This window comes from Mastigoproctus giganteus, chromosome 14, assembly GCF_048544385.1.
Source record: "Mastigoproctus giganteus isolate SK-2022 chromosome 14, ASM4854438v1, whole genome shotgun sequence".
Taxonomy (NCBI): domain Eukaryota; kingdom Metazoa; phylum Arthropoda; class Arachnida; order Uropygi; family Thelyphonidae; genus Mastigoproctus; species Mastigoproctus giganteus.
In genome coordinates this window covers 4,197,748-4,221,153 of record NC_143588.1, presented here as the reverse complement: position 1 = coordinate 4,221,153, position 23,406 = coordinate 4,197,748, and the positions used below count along the sequence as shown (strand labels likewise).

Below are 23,406 nucleotides of genomic sequence, written 5' to 3'. Positions count from 1 at the left end.
GCCCAAGCAAATCAACATTCCTTCCTAAAATGAGGCCTCCAGACCTGTACGCATGACTCAAGGCGTGGCCTGGTCATTCCCTTATACAGAGGGACAATCACCCCCTTTTCCCTGCTAGCAAAATTCTTGTATATCACTGACAAAACCCCACGACCTGCCCTGGCAGCTTGTCTCCATTGCTCAGAAAACGTCATATCTGACTGTGCAATTACTTCCAGGTCTTTTTCATTTTCTACCACCTTAAGGGTAGTACCACGCAGTCCATACATTCCTCTGCTACTTCTACCCATATGCAGGACTTTGCATTTGTCAACGTAAAACTTCAGTTGTCACTTCTCAGTCCATCTTCTCAAATTTTCTAGATCCTGTTGCAGTAGTACATTGCCATTACTGTACTACTGCAACAGGATCTAGTAGTACATTGCCATTACTGTCATTAACAACCCTGCCAACCTTTGTATCATCTGCAAACTTCGACACTAAGAGTGATATACCTTCATCAATATCATTGATAAATATACAAAACAACAGTGGACCCAACACTGAACCCTAAGGGACTCCACTAATAACATTAGTCAACGAAGAGCAGCGCCCATTGATTACCACCCTCTCTCTTCTCCCACTCAACCATCCTTTTATCCATTGTTGCAACTTACCCTTAATACCATTCTGCTCCAATTTGTACAATAGTCTTCAAGGCAAAACAGTGTCAAACGCTTTCCTGAAATCCAAGTATATGATATCAAAATTATTTTTTGCATCCAGTTCCTTTGTAACCACATCATAATATCCTATCAAATTTGTCAGACAAGACTTTCCCTTAACAAACCCATGCTGTGTCTGAATTATTGCAGCAGTCTTGTCTAGATGATCCTGCAATGCATCTTTAACCAGTGACTCCATTATTTTACCCGGAACAGAAGTTAAACTAACTGGTCTATAATTATTCGTGTCACCCTTCGATCCCCTTTGTGAATTGGGGATACATTTGCACTTTTTTCAGTCCGTGGGGACCTCCCCTGAGTCCAAGGATGCTCTCATAATTATGGCTAAGGGTTTGCTTACTTCCTTTGCAGCCTACTTTAATATAACTGGATAGATCTCATACACCCCAGGTGCCTTTCTTATGTTTAACTTCAACACTTTCTCCTCCACTTCGCTCTCAGTTATTACAAAATCATTAAGCACTCTGCTACAATTTTATAACTTTCTGGCATTTTCAATCCTTAATAACTCCTAATGTGTGAATGTAGATGCAAAATACTCATTCTGTTTGTTTGCTATCTGAGCAGAATCATCAAGAGTGGAACCATCGAGATCAAGTGGAACAATCAGATTCATCCCCTTCCTTTTAGAATTAAAGTAAAGAAATCCTTGCTATTTTTCTTAGCATCCTTTGCCAAAGATTTCTTGCGATCTGCCTTTGCCTGCCTAACCTCCTTTGTGACTTGATTAGAGACTAACTTATATCTGCCATAGGCTTCTGTGTCGCCTGATATTTTATGTCTTGATAATTTATATGCATCCCATGAATTTTTCTTCTGTGTCACGAGTCTCATTAGTTCATTTGACAACCATTTAGGCCTAAACCTTGAACAAAAGTTCTTAATAGGTTGTTGTTGTTATTTGGTTTTTAGGAGCATTAGCAACTAGGGCCATATTGCTCCGGGGATATGCAGTGGTCATTTCCTGACCTTTCTGCATCCTCCGTATTTGGTGGTCACGGGCTCGAATCCCAGTCTAATCAAGAAGTGTGCTACGCACTGCTGCTCCTGCCCACCTGGCTACGGAGGCGCCTCTCAATAGGTATGAAACTTTTAGTACCTTTCACAATTAATTCCTTGAATACTTCCCACTTAGAATTTGCTGTTGGTAACATCATCAGTTCATCCCACTGTACAGGATTTAAAAACTGTCTGTTTAACTGAAACCAATCATCAGGCTTGTAGGGTGAAATTAAAACATGAACGAAATCCCATTAGCAATTGTAGGGTTATAACAGGATTGCACTATGAAGTCACAATAATAAATTTTAATACAATACAGTAAACCCCCATTATTCGCAGGAGTTACGTTCCTGAGAAATGCCACGAATACCGAAAACGTGAATACTGAGTTATGGCTGCCATAGTAATAAAGGGGTTCTGTTGCAAAGTATGAAATATATAAGAAAAACTAGTCTAAAACTTTGTCTATGTATGTATTATATGTACCTTCATAATATGACTATGTACATAGACAGTACATAGTGAAATGCAAGCATATGGCATTGAAATGAAAATAAGAAACAATTTAATATTAAATGTAATATTTATTAGAAATTTCAAACAAATCTTTCAAACCAGCACCTTTGCTAGCTAAAAAAACTTATCCCGCCAGTGCTATCACCAGTTTCGCTAAAGTGTTGATAAAGGAGTTTTGCCTTTTCACGAATGATGAGTGAACTTAAAGGAATTTTATTTTGAGTTCGGTCTTCTATGCACAGATTTAAAGCTTTTTCCATTTTTTTCTAATTTAACATCACGAGTTACAGAGCAAATTTTTTAAGCAATTAGCGCGTTTTCACGGACACTATGGCGGATTTTTTTCCCGATTTCTTGATTAATCGTACCATTGACTCATTGATTTTATAATGTTTTGCCACTGAGGAGACATTTTCACCATTAGAAATTTTATCTAATAACTCAATTTTATTTGCTAATGTCATCACCTTCTTATATCTTTTCACATTTCCCTTGTTATTCGTAGCCATATTTTTGTACGGGTTAGAAAGAACTTGTCCACAATAAAGTCACTTTCTTCCATTAACACACTCGAAAAAGTCTGTTTTACACTGAAAAACGGTAGATTTATCACTTTTGTAAGCATATCAATTTATAAATTTATTCAATTTATAAGCATATAAATTAAAAGCAAATGATGAAACCTTCCATGACAAGTGCATAACACATACTGAACAAGGATTAGCAAGAAACATCCACGCTCGCGATTTTGTCACCCCTCTCCCCCCACCCACTGAGCAGGAAAGATAATTTTAGCTGCGCTCATGTTTTTTTATGGCGGAAAATGTTCACGGCGCTTTAAAATTCACATTTTTTTTAGGTTTCATTTTATATTAAATCAGCGACCGTGAATAGCGGGGGTTACTGTATTGGCTTTCTGATGAAAATTATCCATAAGGGCTATTGTGAAGACTTTGATTTAAATTTGGAAACCACAAGAACCACGTGGTGTTACAGAAAACAGAAAGGAGGTGCACAAAAACATACAGAAAATTAAGGTAAGTTAACTCTGAAGTGTAAAATTATTATTATTACAATTATTATAGTACAGTGGATTCCGGTTAGTTGGACCACTGGTTAATCGAGGCAGCCGTTTATTTGGGACAAATCTTAAAGAACAGAACCCAACTGAGAAAACAGCCAGGGTTTACTTCGCTTAATTGGGACAACGTGCCATTTAATCGGGGCAGGAGACTGCAGCAATCGAGATTACCCTACGATTGTCTCCAACCATACTATGTGGTTCGGTCGGATTTTTGGAGGTCACAACCATAAAACAATAAAAACAATTAGCAGTTCCCTGTTTATTGGGCTTTTCTGTTAGTGCAATCTATTATAAATGGATTGTAAACTCGACCTTATTGAATTTGCGATAATGCCTGTAGCTGGAATTCTGTGGGTTTTCACATTATGGTGCAATGTGTTTCCCCTTCCATGAAATCTTCAATCATATAAAAAACAAATTTTTAGAATCTCTCTTCATTCCTATTTTTTAAGCTTCATAACTTGTTACTCTGTTCTCACTTGCAAGTATCGCGCTACTTACAATTTGCATGTGTGCTGTGTTCTCTGTTATTGATTGCTTATCTTTTTTACTGAACAGTAAAACATTTACTATTCAGTAAAAAATAATGAATAAAGTGTAAAGAAAGTGTGCTTGATATACATTACTTTTTATAGCCTGTGGATAACATTCCTCTTATTTTTCGTAATTAGAATTGCTGTTTAATAGAATTAAAATTCAATTCACAAATGTGATCACAATAACCGGCGCTTACTACATATCGTATAGTGAGTGGTATTTTACTATGGTGAGTCCATTGTAATGTGATTTGATCATACAGAAAATCAATCGTAAAGCAAGGGGTCCATTGTATTTTTAACTATTTATGTGACACTTTGCATAATTGGGGCAGCCACTTAATCGGGCCAAAATGCACTAGTCCCAATGTGTCCCAAATAACCAGAATCGACTGTAGTTGCATATGATGCAAAAAAGCAAGCTCAAAGCATCGCGCAAAAATAAAATCACCTATCCATCCCCTACAATAATTTGTTTAGTTCTTTCTTTAATTTAATAGAACTGCCCATTCCACAGCAATAGATGGAAGTTTGTTCCAACAATCAACCACATGCTCTGCACATCTATTCTCAATTTAAATTTATGCCCCCTCGTGTGTGGGGACATAAATTTAAATAGTATAAGGAAGAGTAAGAATGCCATCAGCATAGACACGCCTCCGTAGCCAGGTGGGAAGGAGCAGCAGTGCGTAGCACACGCTTCTTGATTAGACAGGGGTTCGAGCCCATCACCACCAAATACGGAAGATGCGGAAAGGTCAGGGAATGACCACCGCATATCCCGGAGCAATATGGCCTTAGTTGCTAATGCACCTAAAAACCAAATGACAAACAACAACAACAAACAACAGCCATCAGCATAGAGCTTGCTCAATCCATTCAAAGCCTTAAACATTTTAATCAGATCACCTTCCAGGTGCATAAGCTGTCCTGGCAGCTTGCCTACATTGCTCAGAGAACTTCGCATCTTAAGCACAATTACCCCCAAGTTTTTTTTCATTTTCCACTAGCTTGAGTGGAGTACTGGATCTAATTAGAACCCTATATAAATGAAATTAGGTGCAACAACCTGCACCCCATGTTGCAGAAGAAATAACTTAGAATATATTAATTTTTTTTTTTTTTTTTTTTTGGCAAGCAGTCCATACATGTTTATCACATTCTAAGTTCAACTATCAAAAACCAGATCAAGGAAGCAAATGCTATTCACGATTGAGATAGGATGATTTGTTAAATGTATATCTTGATGAGGATGCATCTTCCATTTGTTACAAAAAGTGTATTACACTAGGAGATTTGTTAATGTAGCTCTAAATAAGGATGCATTTCTCTTTGTTACAAAAATGAATCACACAAGATTTCTGATAGTAAGTACACATTTTGTGCCATTCATAGCTCAATATTATTAATTAAGATTTGGAGTTTCCTCTCAATGAATCTCATTTTGTGAACTGCAAGAAACAGTCAGATTACATGTTTATCACATTCTAATTAATAGAATCATGACTCAGACCAGAGCAGCAAAGCAAAAGGCTCAAGCTAATGGAAGCGCTGTGGCTCAGAGCAGAACTGAGGGGGGCAGTTGTCCTCTGACTCACAGCCTTATAAAATGCACTTTATGCTTGATGTTTGCAGAGCAATCGGGTACGGGACATGATACTGCCAAGGGGGATGTCTTTGTGTGTGCGCGATGCAAGGAGTGTATCGATATCAGGCAACAACTCGGCGTTCTTGTGGGCCTATATGAGAGCTTGAAGGACAGGGTGGATGCCCTCGAAGGAACTAAATTGAGGGGCCCATCAAGCTCTCGGCTGCCACATCAACGCCAGAGCTTGTACTTGGGCATCGCGTGACACAGAGACAACCCCCAAGGCAGAATGTGCTGGTCCCGAAGGAACTAGTAGTTGTTGGTGACTCTATTGTCAGGGAAACGGGGAACATGCTTTGTAAAAAAGATAGGTGGAACAGGACCAGGGTATGTCTGCCAGGGGCAAAGGTTGATGACGTTGTAGAGCGAATATCATCTTTTAAGGGCACAAAAGTTGATATAGTTGTACTAATAATATTAAGAGTAGGAGACCGGCAGAATTACTTAACAAGTACAGGTCACTGTTGAACAAAAGCCGAGAATTAGGGTTGAATTTGAAAGTGTCTGCAATTCTGCCCAGACACGATAGGAGGGAGTATATGATGAGAGCCTTGTCGATCAATTCGGCCCTGGAAAGATTGTGCAAGGCTCAAGGGGTAGAATTTTTTTCAGCCTGGACTGTACTTGTTAACAGGAGAGATTGCTTCTACAGGGATGGGATACACTTAAATAGAAAGGGTGCAAGAATATTTGCTGATGCTATCGAGGCAGTGTTAGGTGGGTCGGAAAACTGCTAGCTTGGGGGGAGACAAAGACCAATAGATTGACAGTAGCCACTGGCAGAGGTGAAAGAGATTCTTGCACTGCTTCTATTAGAATGAGCAGAAGCCTGAAAAACAAGATGCATGGTATTTCAGAGACTGCTGGGAGCCATTGCGGTACAAGTAAACACATGGGTTGTGTTAGGGTAGCTAAGAATAGAAACAGGTGCAGGTATACTTGTGTGTACACCAATTCTAGGAGTTTAGTAAATAAATTTGATGAATTTGAGGTATTGCTCAAAACATCAAAGGCAGATATTGTTGGGATATCAGAGACGTGGTGTCACACAGATATAAGGGATGCAGAACTGCAATTTGGGGAGTACAACGTCTACAGAAAGGATAGGAAGGGGGGAGGGGTTATGCTATTAGTTAAGAAACACATAAAAACCAAGGAAGTGAAGCCAGTCGACATCGCTGGACAGTGCAGTGTTGAGTCAGTTTGGTGTGACATAAGCACTGGGAGATCAAAATTGAGAGTAGGAGTGTGCTATAGGCCTAATGACTCTGATGAGTATAATAAGGAACTGTACAGGGAAATAGAGTGGGCCAGTAAATCAGAGAGTCTTATAATGGGAGATTTTAATTTCCCAGATATTGACTGGAATTTGGGGGCCAGTCACTCACACACTAGCAGGGCTTTTGTGGATTTATTGGATGATTGTTTTCTACATCAGCATGTTCGGGAGGCAACTAGAAGGAGTAATACTCTTGATTTGATTATCAGCAGTGATTCTTCATGCATTAAGAATCTGCAGATAAATGAACCACTAGGTGGAAGTGATCACAGTGTGCAGAAGTGGGATTTACTCAAAGAGGTAACTACCATTAGGGGTAAAGGGAAGGGTTATTGCTTCCGTAAAGGCGACTACGACGGACTGAGACAGTATTTAAATTCTATACAGTGGGACCAACTGATGATGTTACCAACAGCAAATTCAAAATGGGAAGCATTCAAAGAACTTATCTTGGAAGCTACTAGGCTTTACATACCAACTAAGAAATATTGTTCAAGGTTTAGGCCAAAATGGATGTCAGATGAACTAATGAGGCATATGGCAGAGAAGAAAAATGCATGGGATACTTACAAATTAACACATGACACAGAAGCCTATGATAGATACAAGTTGATATGCAACCAAGTTACAAAGGAGGTTAGGCAGGCGAAGGCAGATTACGAGAAATCCTTGGCAAGGGATGCAAAGAAAAACAGCAGAGAGTTCTTTACTTATGTAAACTCTAGAAGGAAGGGGATGAATCAGATTGGTCCACTTGATATTGATGGGTCAACTGTTGATGATCCTGCTCAGGTAGCTAACAAACTAAATGAATATTTTGCATCGACATTCACACATGAGGACTTATTCAGCAAGGGGAATGCCAGAGGTGTATTCAACTCTAGCAGTCAGCTACAGAATCTTGAAATAACTGGGAGTAAAGTGGAGGAGAAACTGTTGAAGATAAACACAAGAAAGGCACCCGGGGTGGATGGGATCTATCCAGTTATATTAAAGTAGGCAGCAAAGGAAGTAAGCAAACCCTTAGCCATAATTATGAGAGCTTCCTTGGACTCAGGGGAGGTACCCATAGACTGGAAATGTGCAAATGTGACCCCAATTCACAAAGGAGGATCAAAGGCTGACACAAGTAATTATAGACCTGTGAGCTTAACTTCTGTTCCAGGAAAATTAATGGAGGCACTGGTTAAAGAAGCACTGCAGAATCATTTAGACAAGACTTCAGTTATAGCTCAGACACAGCATGGTTTTGTTAAGGGGAAGTCTTGCCTGACCAACTTGATTGGATACTATGATGAAGTCACAAAAGAACTGGATGCAGGGAATAACTTTGATATTATATACTTGGATCTTAGAAAGGCTTTTGATACTGTTGCACATGGAAGACTGCTACACAAATTGGAGCAGTGTGACATTGGAGGCAAATTGCTGCTATGGATAAAGGGGTGGTTGAGGGGGAGAAGTCAGAGAGTGGTAATCAATGGACACTGCTCATCGTGACTAATGTTATTAGTGGAGTCCCTCAGGGCTCAGTGTTGGGTCCATTATTGTTTTCTGTATTTATAAATGATATTGATGATGGTATATCAAGCTTAATGTCCAAGTTTGCAGATGACACAAAGGTTGGCAGGGTTGTCAAGGACACTACTGACACTATGCTGCTGCAACAGGATCTGGAAAGGTTGAACAGATGGGCTGAGAGGTGGCAAATGAAGTTTAACATTGACAAATGTAAAGTACTACACATGGGAAACAGCAACCCCAGAGCAACGTATCAACTCTGTGGTACTACACTGACAGTGGTAGAGAATGAAAGGGACTTGGGGGTGATTGTGCAGGCAGATATGAAGTTCTCTGAGCAGTGCAGACGGGCTGCAAGAGTAGCTCATGGAGTATTGTCAATGATATACAGGAATTTTTCCAGCAGGGATAAGGAGGTGATTATTCCCTTGTATAAGGCAATGGTCAGGCCACACTTTGTGTACTGTATACGGTCTGGAGGCCTCATTTCAAGAAGGATGTAGAGCTGCTGGAACGAGTACAGAGAAGGGCAACAAGATTAGTGAATGGAACAAAGGGTTGCTCTTATGAAGAAAAGCTTAAGTTTTGCAAATTACAGTGTCTGGAGACTAGGCACCGATGAGGTGATACGATATAGGTGTATAAAGCCTTGAATGGTTTGAGCATGCTCAATGCTGATGGGATTCTGCCTCTTGCTCAGAAAAATCACCTGAGAGGGCATAAATTCAAATTGAGGAAAGACAGATGTAGGATAGACGTGCGGAAATTTGCCTTTAGCCAGCGGGTGGTTGGTTGGTGGAACAGACTGCCATCCCTTGTGGTGGAGGTTGATAGCCTAAATAAGTTTAAGGCTCAGCTGGACAGGTATTTTGAACGAACAGAGGGGTGAAGTGGAAGTGGGTTTTTTTTTTTTTTTTTTTTTTGGCTGATGCTGCATAAGCTTGCTTTCTTGCATCAAATGCCTCTACTAATGCTAATGCTAATTATCAGCATTGTGGTATGATGTTTACAGTATTGGGAACATTTCTGCTCATTATGGTTATTCTTATTGCAAATAAGGTGGCAATGAAAACAGAACCTTGTGGAACTCCTTCCTTTTGTATATAGATTTGCAAGAGGACCTCCGAGAGTAAACTTGAAAGGTTCTATGCCAAAGGAAGTTCTGAATGAAATATGGTAAGTGGCCTCACATGTCAAGGGAATGAAGATCTTTCAAGATAGTAAAACACCATATGGTGTCAATGGCTTTCTCTATTTAATTCAATACCATGACGAGATGCTCGTTTTGGATAAACACATTCCTGATGCTTGATTCAGCTTTGACTATTTGGACCATGAGATCCAAGGATGATCGATTTTTCCTAAAACCAAACTGATTACCAGAGTTTACATTTTGGGAATCGAGATACAAAATTGGTCGACAGTGTATAATTTTTTCTATGATTTTACCCAAGCAGCTGATATGGGAACTGGGTCTATACCTGTGAGAAACTTGTTTCTCACAAGTATAGACCTATCTCTACCTGGTTTAGGAATTTTCAGTATATAGAAGTAATGTCAGGAACTGGAAATGAATGTTCAATGAAGGCATAATTGTAGAACGCCCAAGCGACAACAATGATTTATTATCTAAATTTTGTAGCATCCATCAGGCCCAGCAGCACTGTTCTTTGAGGTAGATTATGGCTTCCTGAAGTTCGAGCATTGTTGATTGTAGAACAAAAGTGTGGTTCTGAAGTTCAGTTGGGATATTTCAGCTAAAGCTTTAATTTAGATGAAATTAGCTAAAGCTTTAATTTTTTTCTGGAATGATGGATCATATGCAGTCGGGGGGAAGATAACTGTGAAAATATGGTCACTAGGGTTATGGTCACTAGAGATTGCATTTGCAATCTCTGCAGAAATAGAACACGCCTGCCTATTCCAGATGAAAAGTGAAGAGGATAATGGAGGAAATTTGCCACTTAATTGGTTTACTTTTCTCCATATTATTCTTACATCAATATTTTTGTTAACTGGGCTTGTAAATCTAATTCAGGAAGTCTCTTTTAGCTTTCTTTCTGATGTGGCAGGACTTGGCTAAAGTCTCATAAATTACAAGATTAGTGATGATAGGGTGTTTGTAGAATAAATTCCATGTTCGGTTTTTTCTGTTTCAAGCACTCTTACAGTCTTCATTCCACCAATAACTTACAGCTCTATGGTTGCTTGACTGTGACTTCAGACCATTTCAGAATTGCCATTATTGCATCACCAGGGTACCTACCAAACCACCGAAGATAGGCTAAATAGCCTTGAAACGGTGGTGGTACCTGCAGGTGGTGGTACCTGCTGAGAATAAGTAACGATAGTCTTCTCCATTGATGAAGCATTACTTATTCGAAGTAGTGAAATATCATGGCAACTCGTTGTGAAGGTATTCACAATACAAGATATGCCTAAAACGATGTCTTTTTTCACCTATTTTAGAGTTTGTTGCTTACTAACATGATGCTATTGCACTAACTTATATGTTGTTAAACTTTCATGCAGCCTGAGGCTTATATCCTAAAAGCATTTCAGTCTGATTCACTTCATACACCATCAGGTATCTCTCATATTGTGGAGTTATACTTCATAATTGAATTGCCATCATTGCATCACCAGGGTACTTTACCCTCCCAACGAAGATAGGCCAAATAGCCTTGAAATGGTATTGTATGGGTGGTGGCATCCACTAAGAATAAGTAACAATAGTCTTCTCCATTGGTGAAGTGTTACTTATTGGAGGCAGTGCAATATCATGGCACTGCCTCGAATAAGTAAGTTATGAAGGTATTCACAATATGAGATACATCTAAAATGATGCTGTTTTAGAGTTTGTTGCATACTAACATGATGCTACTGCACAAACTTGTACATTATTAAACTTTCATGCAGCGTGAGGCTTAAGCCCTAAAAGCGTTTTAGTATGTATACAATGCATGGTCTGTGATTGTTAATGGGAGAGAAGGTTTTTACAGGGATGAGATACACTTGAACAAAAGGGGCACTAGAATGTTTGCTGTGCTACTGAGGCAGTGATAGGTCAGAAAACTTCCTTGTGGGGGGAGGGGGATACACAGACTAATAGATTAACAACAGCAACAGGCAGAGGTGAAAGTGATTCTTGCACTGCTACTATTGGGACATGCAGCAGCCTGGAAAGCAAGGTGTCTGGGACTTCAGGCCCAACTGCTGGTCTTCGTTAATAAATAAACAAATAAATAAAGAGACTGTGTTTGGGTAACTAAGAGTAATAACATGTTTATGTACAACTGCATGCACACTCATGCTAGGAACATTGTAAATAAATTTGATGAATTTGAAGTACTGATTAAGTCGATGAATGCAGATACTGCAGGAATAGTGGAGACGTGGTGTCACTCAGACATAAAAGAAGCTCAATTTGATTATGGGGAGTACAATGTATACAGGAAGGACAGCCAGGACAGGACAGGAGAGGAGTTATGCTGTTAGTTAAAGAAGCATATTATATCTAAGGCAGTGCATACAGTTGACGTAGGTGACAAGTGCAATAATGGGTCGGTTTGGTGTGATATAAGCACTGGGAAAAGGAAACTGGGATTAGGAGTGTTTTATACACCTAATGACTGTGATCAGTATAGCTGTTGTTGTTATTGTTATTTGGTTTTTAGGAGCATTAGCAACTAAGGCCATATTGCACCAGGGATATGCGGTGGTCATTCCTTGACCTTTCTGCATCCTCCGTATTTGGTGGTCACGGGCTCAAATCCCGGTCTAATCAAGAAGCGTGTGCGGCGCACTGCTGCTCCTGCCCACCTAGCTATGGAGGCACCATCAATACAGCAAACAGCTATACAGAGAAATAGAGTGGGCAGTAAATCAGAATGTCTCATAATTGGGCATTTTAACTTTCCAGATGTTGACTGGAATTTGTGGTTGGCCACTCAGACTAGCAAGATTATTGTGGATTTCTTGGATGTCTATTTTCTACAGCAGCTTAGAGAGGCGACAAAAGAAAGCAATACTCAACTTCAAGTACTAAATACATTCTCGGCCTCTTTGTCGACTTTAAAGGGTCTTTGACACCTTATGGTCGCAGAGTGTCTTGGAGAGTTTCCAGGAGGCTGGGGTCTCTGTCCCCATTTACAGAATTATCACTGATTACTTTCAGGACAAATGCTTTGTAGCCTCATCTGGACACTGCTCTGTATCGAGACCAGTTACTTGCGGCTGCTCTCGGGGATCCGTTCTCAGCCCTGTTTGCTGGTCCTTGATGGGTGGCTGGTTAAAGAACATGAAGGTATTTCTAAACTTGCATATGTAGACGATCTTGTTGTTCTCATATATGGTAATTCCAGACTTGTATTGAAAGAACATGGAAACGATGTGTTTCTTGACTTAAATACTTGGGGTGTAACCCACAAACTGGAGATTTCCATAATACAAACCAGATAAATGCTCTTTAAAGGTACCCTTAATTTACAGAGACCACCAAACATAAGATGAAATAACCAACCTATTAAAATTGTCCGTACATATAAACACCTTGGTATGATGGTCAATGATCAGTTTCAGTTCGTAGCCCATGCAAAATATATACTCCAGAAAATAAAAACACTGACTAGAAAATTAATTAGAATTACAAGATGTGCTGGAGCATTAAGCCTTCTACATTAAAAATGTATTGCAGAAGCATATTTTTACCTATAGTTTGCTATGCAGCAGGTGCATGGGGCACTAGTATTTGTAAATGCCCTGTAAAAAAGTATTTTGTGCAAGCTCAACGGTTATTTTTATTAGAGACATCAAGGGCATGTCATACAATTTCGACATCAGCTCTCCAGGTACTAACAGGCAAACTGCCCATTCAGTTCGAAATAATATTTAACTACTTACAGTTATTGTTATTTGTTATTTGGATTTTTAGGAGCATTAGCAACTAAGGCCATATTGCTCCGTGATATGCGGTGGTCATTCCCTGACCTTTCCGCATCCTCCGTATTTGGTGGTGATGGGCTCGAACCCCAGTCTAATCAAGAAGCGTGTGCTACGCACTGCTGCTCCTTCCCACCTGGCTACAGAGGCGCCTACTACTTACAGTATTATAGGCAGAAGGGGCTATCTGCTGTTGACCACTATACGCTTAATCTAGAGTTACCAGCTAAAAAAGATGTACAGAGAATTCAGAATCAATTCCTTGTAGATTGGCAGGAGGAATGGTCTAATGATACTAAGGGTAGAATAACTAATAAATTCATGCCTAGGGTGATAGAATTAAATAAATCATATATGCTGTGGCTTAATCTGGCTTAAATTTAACTTTCTTGATTTCAGGCCATGAAAGTCTGAATTTTAAATTACATACTTTGGCCTTGCTGCTTCTCTACTGTGCAACTGCGGAGAGCCTGAAACAGTGCAGCATCTAATTTTTGAATGTAACTGTTACTTAGATTATAGAAGGGACTTACAAATACTGACAAATATATATGAGGAGAATGACTTACCTAGATTTTAGAGGAGAATGACTTACCTACATTGGCTGAATTTGCAGATAAGACCTTTAGGCAAAGGAAAAGACTGATTGGAACTGATCCTTAGCAAAAACATGGGTCCCTTGAGAACAATATGATGTTCTCTATTATGTTTGTACTGAGAGCACAGAGCTTGTGTTTGGTTGATTCCTCAAAAGACTTTGAGGAATCAAAATACCAAAATCATTGACAAGACTCCACGACCTGCTCTGGCAGCCTATTTGCACTGCTCAGCGAACTTCATATCTGAGTGCACAATTACCCATGGGTCTTTTTCATTCTCCACTTCCATGGGTGTAGTACTACAGAGTTGGTACATTTCTCTTGGGTTACTGTACCCACATGCAGTTCTTTGCATTTGTCAATGTTAAACTTCAGTTGCCACTACTCAGCCCATTTCCCCAACTTATCTAGATCCTGTTGCAGTAGGATACTGCCTTACCGATTATTAACAACTGCCAACCTTTGTATCATCTGCAATTATATTAAGTTAATTAATTAAATTATATAATTAAATTATATTAAGGGGAGCAGCAAAGGAGGTACGCAAATGCTTAACCATAATTATGAGAGCATCCTTGGATTGAGAGGAGGTCCCTATGGACAGGGGATGTGCAAATGTATCCGCAATTTATAAAGGGAGGGATCAAAAGGCAAGATAAGTAATAAAAACCTGTTAGCTTAATGTCTGTTCCAGGGAAAATAATGGAATCGTCGGTTAAAGAGGTAATACAGGACCAACTAGACAGGCATTCAAATTATACTGCAATCACAGCATGGATTTTTTAAGGGGCAGTCTTTTCTAACCAATCTATATGTTACTATGATTCAGTGACCGAGGAACTGGATGCAAAAAGTAATTTTAATATCATATACTTGAATTTCAGAAAGGCTTTCATTACCATTGCACATAAAAGACTGCTGCACAAACTGGACAATGTGGCATTAAGGGCAAGTTACTGCTGTAGATAAAGGGATGGTAAGTGAAGAAGACAGAGAGCGGTTATCAATGGGCACTGCTCTATGGTTATCAATAGGCACTGCTCTTCGTGGACTAATGTTATTGGACTAATGTTATTAATGAGGTTACCCAGGGTTCAGTGCTGGGCCCATTACGTGAACAACAAATTTTGGGCCATATTTTGTTACAAGCATGAAAGTAAGTTTACTTTATTGATTTGGGGTTATAAACATGGAAATAGTGCTTAAAATGGCAGATTGGCTCTTGTTTTCGAAAAAAGTCTTTTTTATATTTATACAAGGTATTTTTTTATTTATATGGCAGTAAGATGTAGCTACTAACATACCTGAATCAAACACCAGACCTTTTCGCCTTTCGTGTGTATTCAGCTTCAAGAGCATCCCTTTTCACCATCCAACAATAATCATATAACATGGTGGCACTCCATTTACTTTTGTATCTTTGTTCCATCGCTGCAATTTCTTGATAGAAGTGCTCACCATCTCCATTGCTGACAGCACAACAGTCTGACAGGAAGAAATCCAGGTGTAAGTGCAAGAAATGCATCTTCAATGACATGCTGCACCAGTTTTTTGTAAGAAGTAATGAGATCTTCCACAAACTGCCTGTAGTTTCCGGCTTTAACATTTCCTAGAAAACCAGTCGAAATATTTTGAAAGGCTTTCCACGCTGATTTCTCGCTATCACTAAGGACATATTCGAACTGTTCATCTTTGAAAAATTGCCTTATTATTATTATTAGCCACATGGTGCAAGGAAACCTGAGGCTTATGCTGCACCAGCCATATGTGTCGACCACTGAAAATGCCTGCCTTAATCTTCTCTGTACTGACTTGGTAATTTCTCTTGCAAGTATGTGAATGCAAAACTGTTCACTTCCAAAGCCTTCACAAAACTTTTCATGAGCCCCAGTTTGATGTGCAGTGGTTGAATCAAAACTTTATTTGGATCTACCAGAGGTTCAACTGCTATTTTTCATTCCAGGTGTTAATGATTTTAGTTGAGGCCAACTCCTCTTCTGATAGTGCATATCCTTGGCACAACTATCCGACTAGCAGAGAAAGCAATAATACTTAGTGTAACCCTTTTGTAGTCCTAATAAAATGGTGATTACCTTTAAATCATCACATATCTGCCATTCATACTTCTGCTAGTGTACACCTAAGAGGATGTTTAAAGGGGTGACTGAGGGGGAGAAGACAGAGAGTGGTAATCAATGGACACTGCTCGTTGTGGACTAATGTTATTAGTGGAGTCCCTCAGGGCTCGGTGTTGGGTCCATTATTGTTTTCTGTATTGATAAATGATATTGATGATGGTATATCAAGCTTAATGTCGAAGTTTGCAGACGATACAAAGGTAGGCAGGGTTGTCAAGGACACTACTGACACTATGCTGCTGCAACAGGATCTGGAAAGGTTGAGCAGATGGGCTGAGGGGTGGCAAATGAAGTTTAACATTGACAAATGTAAAGTACTACACATGGGAAACAGCAACCCCAGAGCAACGTATCAACTCTGTGGTAGTACACTGACAGTGGTAGAGAATGAAAGGGACCTGGGGGTGGTTGTGCAGGCAGATATGAAGTTCTCTGAGCAGTGCAGACGGGCTGCAAGAGTAGCACATGGTGTATTGTCAATGATATATATGAATTTTTCTAGCAGGGATAAGGAGGTGATTATTCCATTGTATAAGGCAATGGTCAGGCCACACCTAGAGTACTGTATACAGGTCTGGAGGCCTCATTTCAAGAAGGATGTAGAGCTGCTGGAACGAGTACAGAGAAGGGCAACAAGATTAGTGAATGGAACAAAGGGGTGCTCTTACGAAGAAAGGCTTAAGTTTTGCAAATTACAGTGTCTGGAGACTAGGCACCAGCGAGGTGATCTGATAGAGGTGTATAAAGCATTGAATGGTTTGAGCATGCTCAATGCTGATGGGATTCTTCCTCTCGCTCAGAATAATCACCTGAGAGGGCATAAATTCAAATTGAGGAAAGACAGATGTCGGATAGACGTGCGGAAATTTGCCTTTAGCCAGCGAGTGGTTGGTTGGTGGAACAGACTTCCATCCCTTGTCGTGGAAGTTGATAGCCTAAATAAGTTTAAGGCTCAGCTGGACAGGTATTTTGAACGAACAGAAGGGTGAAGTGGAAGTGGTTTTTTTTTTTTTTTTTTTTTTTTGGCTGATGCTGCATAAGCTTGCTTTCTTGCATCAAATGCCTCTACTAATGCTAATGTTCTCCATGTTTGCATACATTTCTTTTTTACGGATGCCATACAAGAGCTATTGAAGGCAACATATTTCCATTGTGTAATAACACCAGCTTAAAGCTAACCTTAGAAGCGTCTATAAATAGTCGCCGTTCTTCGGGAACATGCCTCACGTTCATTGCTGCCATTACACCATCAACATCCTTACAAACAGTGAGTTCTCCTTCTGTTTGATAGAATTTATCATAGTCTTTATTTTGAGTACTAAATGTTGTCACTTTCACAGAATGAGCTAGAAGATTTCACTGTTGTAGCCACAAGACCAAAAGCTCTGTCTTAAGCTTCAGCAGCTTGAGATAGAACTCAGCAGTAGTAAGAGCATAAAATGCAAGAAAGCCACAGGCTTTTTGCAGCACTGGAAAAAAAAAAAAGTACACAAGAAAAGACAAATTATATGCTTCACTCCTCACGCAGGTAAGTATCATTAACCATTCAATTTATTCAAACTGCCAGCCTCAACTACCTGATAGGGCAACTTGTTCCGGTAGTCAACAACACACTGGATAAAAGAAAACTTCCTACAATCTAATCTAAACTTCAAGCCCTGTGATTTGAAATTATGAATACTAGATTTGGAATTCTTCATAACGGTGAGAATTCCACCTTCATTCATTTTACTAATCCCCCCTCACACTTGTAAAGCTCAATCGGGTCACCTCTGAGGTGCCTGGTTGCCAAGCTCTGTAGCCCACATAATAGGAGTCTTTCCTCATGCAGTAATCCTTCTGACCTCACCATTCGAGGTCACTAGACCCTATCAAGAAGCTCAATGTCTTTTTTCAGATGGTCTTGCAATTGCCTTATACAGTTGAATTATTAGCATTAGCATAAGTTGAGGCATATGATGCAAGAAAGCAAGCTTATAGAGCATCAGCCAAAAAAACAAAAAAAAAAACCTTTTCCCATTTCACCCATCCGGTCACTCGAAATGTTCATCTAGTAAAGCCTTAAATTTATTTAAGCTTTCAACTGTCTGTTCCAACAATCAACTACCCGCTGGCTAAAGGCAAACTTCCGCACATCTATTCTACAACCGTCTTTCCTCAATTTGAATCTATGCCCCCTCAGGATCTTAATCTGATCAAGTGGAAGAATCCCATCAGCATTCAGCCTGCTCAAACCATTCAAGGCCTTGTACACTTCAATCAGATCACCTTGCAGATGCCTAGTCGCCAAATGTTGCAACTCACAGAATTTAAGCCTCTCCTGGTAAGAGAACCCCTTGGTTCCTCTTACCAGGAGAGGAACCAAGGTGTTACCTGTTGCCATTCTAGCAACTCTACATCCTTCCTAATATGAGGCCTCCAGACCTGTACGCAGACTCAAGGTGTGGCCTGACCATTGCCTTATACAAAGGTATAATCACCTCCTTGTCTCTGCTAGCAAAATTCCTAAATATCATTGACAAAACTCCATGACCTGCTCTGGCAGCCCATCTGCACTGTTCAGAGAACATCATATCCGATTGCACAATTACCCCCCCCCCCCCCCGTCTTTTTCATTCTCCACCTCCCTGAGTGTAGTACCACACAGTTGGTACATTTCTCTTGGATTACTGCTGCCTATATACAGCTGCCTATATACGGAGTAGGCCTCCGTAGCCGAGTGGGTAGGAGCGGGAGTGCAGTAGCACACGCTCTTTGAGTAGACCGGGGTTCAAGCCCCTGACTGCTGAATACGGTCGATCTGCCAACCCGCACTGGACCAGCGTGGCAGATTATGGTCCATTTCCCTCAGCATGAATTGTTGAGGAGGCTTCCATCCTGCAGTGGGCTGATAATGGCTGCAATTTACTTTTTACTTTTTTATATACAGTACTTTCCATTTGTCAATATTAAACTTCAGTTACCACTTCTCAGTCCATGTACCTAACTTTTCTAGGTTCTGTTGCAGTAGCATACTATCTTTGTTATCATTAACAACCCTGCCAAACTTTGTATCATCTGCAAACTTGAACATTAAGCCTGATATACTTTCATCGATATCATAAATAAATACACAAAACAACAATGGGCTCAGCACCGAACCCTGGGGGACTCCACTAATAACATTAGTCCACGAAGAGCAGTGTCCATTTATTACCACTCTCTGTCTTCTCCCACTCAGCTATCCCTTTATCCATTGCAGCTGTTTGTTTTTTGTTTGGGATTTATTAGGTGCATCGCAACTATGGCCATACTGTGTCAACCCAATGCAGCAACTTGCCCTTAATGCCATACCGCTCCAATTTGTACAGCAGTCTTCCATGTGCAATAGTATCAAAAGCTTTCCTGAAATCCAAGTACAGTATCGTATAACACGTGTTTACACTACACGAATTCGATCATACACGATTTATAAATAGGGGAATAACATCGTACATAACACGAACCGAATTCGCTTATGCACAATTCGTCTTTGTGTTTACAAGAAATGGCAGTCAACCACGGAATCACAACATGGAATGAAAAGAAGATTATGAAAATGTATGTATGTTTTTTATTATGGTGAAGGGGATACACATTTCACCATAATAACGTAAAAACCCACACAATTCCAGCTATCGGTATTATCACAAATGCAATTAGATCGAGTTTACTAGCAGTTTATAACAGATTCCACTAGCAGAAACGCAACTGGAAATTGTTTTTATTGTTTTATGGTAATGGTAATTTTATGGTAATGACACCAGAAATGTGCTTTAGTAAAATGTGAGCTAGTGAGTTGTTAATTGTGTGTCTGTCTTTACAGTGTTGTTTATTAAGTTGCTACACATGTGCAGCTTTATTTATGTGATCAAGCGTGCCTCCTCATTTTGTAATTGTGCTTTATTCCCTAAAAATGAGTAAAATACTTAAAATGTGTGAAAAGGAAGAGTCCTGGTGAAGACACTACGGATTCAGAGAGAAAAAGGAAAGCAATATTGATAGACAGTGGCAGACCAGATCAAAAATTCTTACCTGGGAAAATCTGTAGCGGCCTCATACTAGCATTTATGGCCAAAATCGCACCAGCCTCCAGCCCACCGGAGTTTCCCCAGTAAGGCTTATGGCCAGTCCGCCTCTATCAATAGAGAAAAAATATGAAATTGTGAAACACTTTGAGCGAAATGAAAGACCATGTGATATTGCATGTGCTATAGGCCTAAATTACGTAATGCCGAAAATTAGAAAGAATGCAGAGAAAATAAAACCAACTTTCATAACAGGAACAACTCAAACTGTAACAAAATCCATTAGATCAAGATACAAAGAATTGGAAGAGATGGAATGGCTGTCATCTGTTTGGATAGAAGATCAAACAAAGGACAAGTTTGCTTACAATAGCAGAAAAAGCATTAGCAATATTTTATTATGTAATAATCGTAATAAAATACTTATGTATTTTATTACGATTATTATTTATTTATTGTTTATTTATTTACTGTTTGGTAATGTTTTGGTCACAAATGTGTGTTCAATCTTGGGTGGTCGGCTCCTAACCCTACTTTTCCCATAGGGCCTGTTATTTATATTGCATGATTTTGCATTGCACAAGGGTTTCTAGAAATACAATTATCGTGCTATACGAGGACTGACAGTATATATCAAAATTATTTTTTGCATCCAGTTCCTTTGTGACTACATTACAGTATCCAATCAAATTGGTCAAACACGACTTCCCCTTAACAAACCCATTCTGTGTCTGAACTATTGCTGCAGTCTTGTCTAGGTGAACCTGCATCACTTCTTTAACAAGTGACTCCATGATTTTCCCCGGGAAGTTAAAGTAACAGATCTATAATGATTTGCATCACCCTTTGAACCCCCTTTGTGAATTCGGGATATATTTGCACATCTGCAATCCATAGGACCTCCCCTGAATCTAAGGATGCTCTCGTAATTATGGCTAACTATGGGTTTGCTTACTTCACTCGCTGCCTCCTTCAATATAACTGGATAGATTCTATCTGCCTTTTTTATGTTTAACTTCAACAATTTCTCCTCCACTTTGCTCTCCATTATTACAAAATCATTTAGCTCTCTGATGAAGGCATTAAGCTCATTTTTTGTGATCTTATGTGGTTCGGAAAGATAAAGATTTGGACAAAATGTGGATCTCTTGATGCAGACGGCTGCTGTAGTTTGTGTATATCAAGTTGATGCTTCAGAAATAGATAGTACTTCACTGTGAGGCATGAGACAAATTGCAGATGGCATATTTGGGTACATCACTGTCCACTTTTTCTTCATTGTCATCCCTTTTCTAATAGGAGGCACCATACAGAAGTAACAGTCTGTGATGAAATTTGTTGGCTCCCTCAATATCATGGGTACTATGTAAGGCATAAAACGTCTCTTTCGATTCGTCCATATATCGAGTTTTGATGAACAGGTAGTGCAGCATATGTGTGAAGCCCAGTTCTTGTCCTGGGTGCCTACTTTACACCCAAAGTACAAGAAGTAGGCTTTTGTATGGCTCGGGTTAAGGGGAGCTTTCTGGAAGCTAAAGTGACTTCTCCACATAAGTAACATTATCTGGCCTATTCACACAATTACGGAGCATATTTAATCTTACAAGACACAATCACTGCACAAAAAGTAGAATTCTCAGAGAGAACAACCTTTAACTGAGAACGAATCACTCAGTACCTAGCCATATTCGAGGATTACTGCAAACAGAGTTGAAGACTCATTTGAGGCGGCTACTTATCACATGTTAAGAGCCTCATGGTACTGAAACTGTGGCATTGCCGTGCATTTTGCCGAGAGCTGTAGTTGATAATGTTGCTAATATGAGACCCTAACCCGAAATCAAGTTAGAATTCAGTTAGTAATTCGAAAACAAGAGCCAATCAAAAAATTTTAATGTGATTTTCGTGTTCGTCAGCATAAAATTAGTCAAGATTGGGTATTTTTGTTTTTAATAACATTTTACATGTTAACCAGTGTTATTGTTTTAAATATTTATCAATAATATTGATGAAAGTATATCAGGCTTAATGTCCAAGTTTGCAGAGGATACAAAGCTGACAGGTTGGTCATCAGAATGAATTACTGTAACAAGATCTGGGAAAATTGGGTTGATGGGCTGAGAAATGGAAGTTGAAGTTTAATACCAGCAAATGCAAGGTACTGCATATGGGGTTAAACCCATATGCAGTACCCTGAGGTTACAGCATGTGGGTTTAATCCCAGAGTAACTTATCAACTTATGGTAATGGAGAATGAAAGAGACTTGGGAGCGGGGGGTAATGGTGCAGTCAGACATGCAGCTAGGACAGCTCATGGGGCTTTTTCAATGATGTACAGAAACTTTGCTAGCAGGGATAAGGAGATGATTATCCCTTTGTATAAGGCCATGGTTAAGACGCATCTGGAATACTGTATACAGTAGTCAAGATGCGGTGTCACATTAGGAAAGATGTAGTTATGCTGGAACAGGTGTAGAGAAGGGAACAAAAAGGCACTCTTACCTAGAAAAACTTCAGGTCTTCGAGCTGGAGCATCTCGAGACTAGGCGCCTCCAGGGAGATCTGATTCAGGTGTTTAAAGCCTTCAATGGATTGAGTAAGCTAAATGTTAATGGAATTTTCCACTTGCTGAGAATACATGCACGAGGTGGAATAAATTCAAGTTGAGGAAGGATGGTTGCAGAATACATATGCAGAAGTTTGTCTTTGGCCAGCAGGTGGTTGGTTGTTGGAACAGGCTTCCATCTGTTGTTGTTGTTGTGAAAGTGGATGGGTTGAATAAATTCTAAACAAATTCTTTGAAGGTGCAGATGGGTGAACAGTGTAGGTTTTTTATAGCAAGCTTCTATAGCATCAGCTACACTGATGCCATAGAAGCTTGCATCATTTGCCATTACTAATACGACTATTATATTTGCTATGACTATTACATTTGGTACAAATATCCAGGGGAATATCCTGTCTAAAACAGTGTTTCTCAACCTGTGTGCCGCAGCACATTGGTGTGCCATGAGTATGCTTCAAGTGTGCTGCAGAAAATGCAAATAAAAAAAAATTAATAAATCCAAGCTGAATAATAAAAATTAATTCAAATAAAAAATTTGTTTATTTACACTGCGCCGATCCGAGTTCCTTCCCCTTCCAATGTGATGTCATGTTTAATTCCTAGTACTAGATCTATTCACCTTTTGATTCCTAGTACTAAAATTGTTCACAATTATTCGGCCATTTGTATCACTTGAGGGTCTCTCCCAGGCATCCCGCAGTGCATTTTGCAGTTGTATATAAGTGCATAAAGCATAGGATTACGAATTAAGTGCAACTTGTAAGCAGCATAATTTCCTCTGTGGTTTAAAAGTACTTTGTGTTTT

At 39.6% G+C, this 23,406-nt stretch overlaps 1 protein-coding gene across 2 annotated transcripts in view; it reads right to left on the bottom strand.

Moving 5' to 3' along the window:
• The window catches only part of LOC150074954 (transportin-3-like), a 742,971-nt gene that overhangs the window by 576,241 nt on the left and 143,324 nt on the right, over nucleotides 1-23,406 (bottom strand). The gene's annotated exons all lie outside the window — the stretch shown is intronic.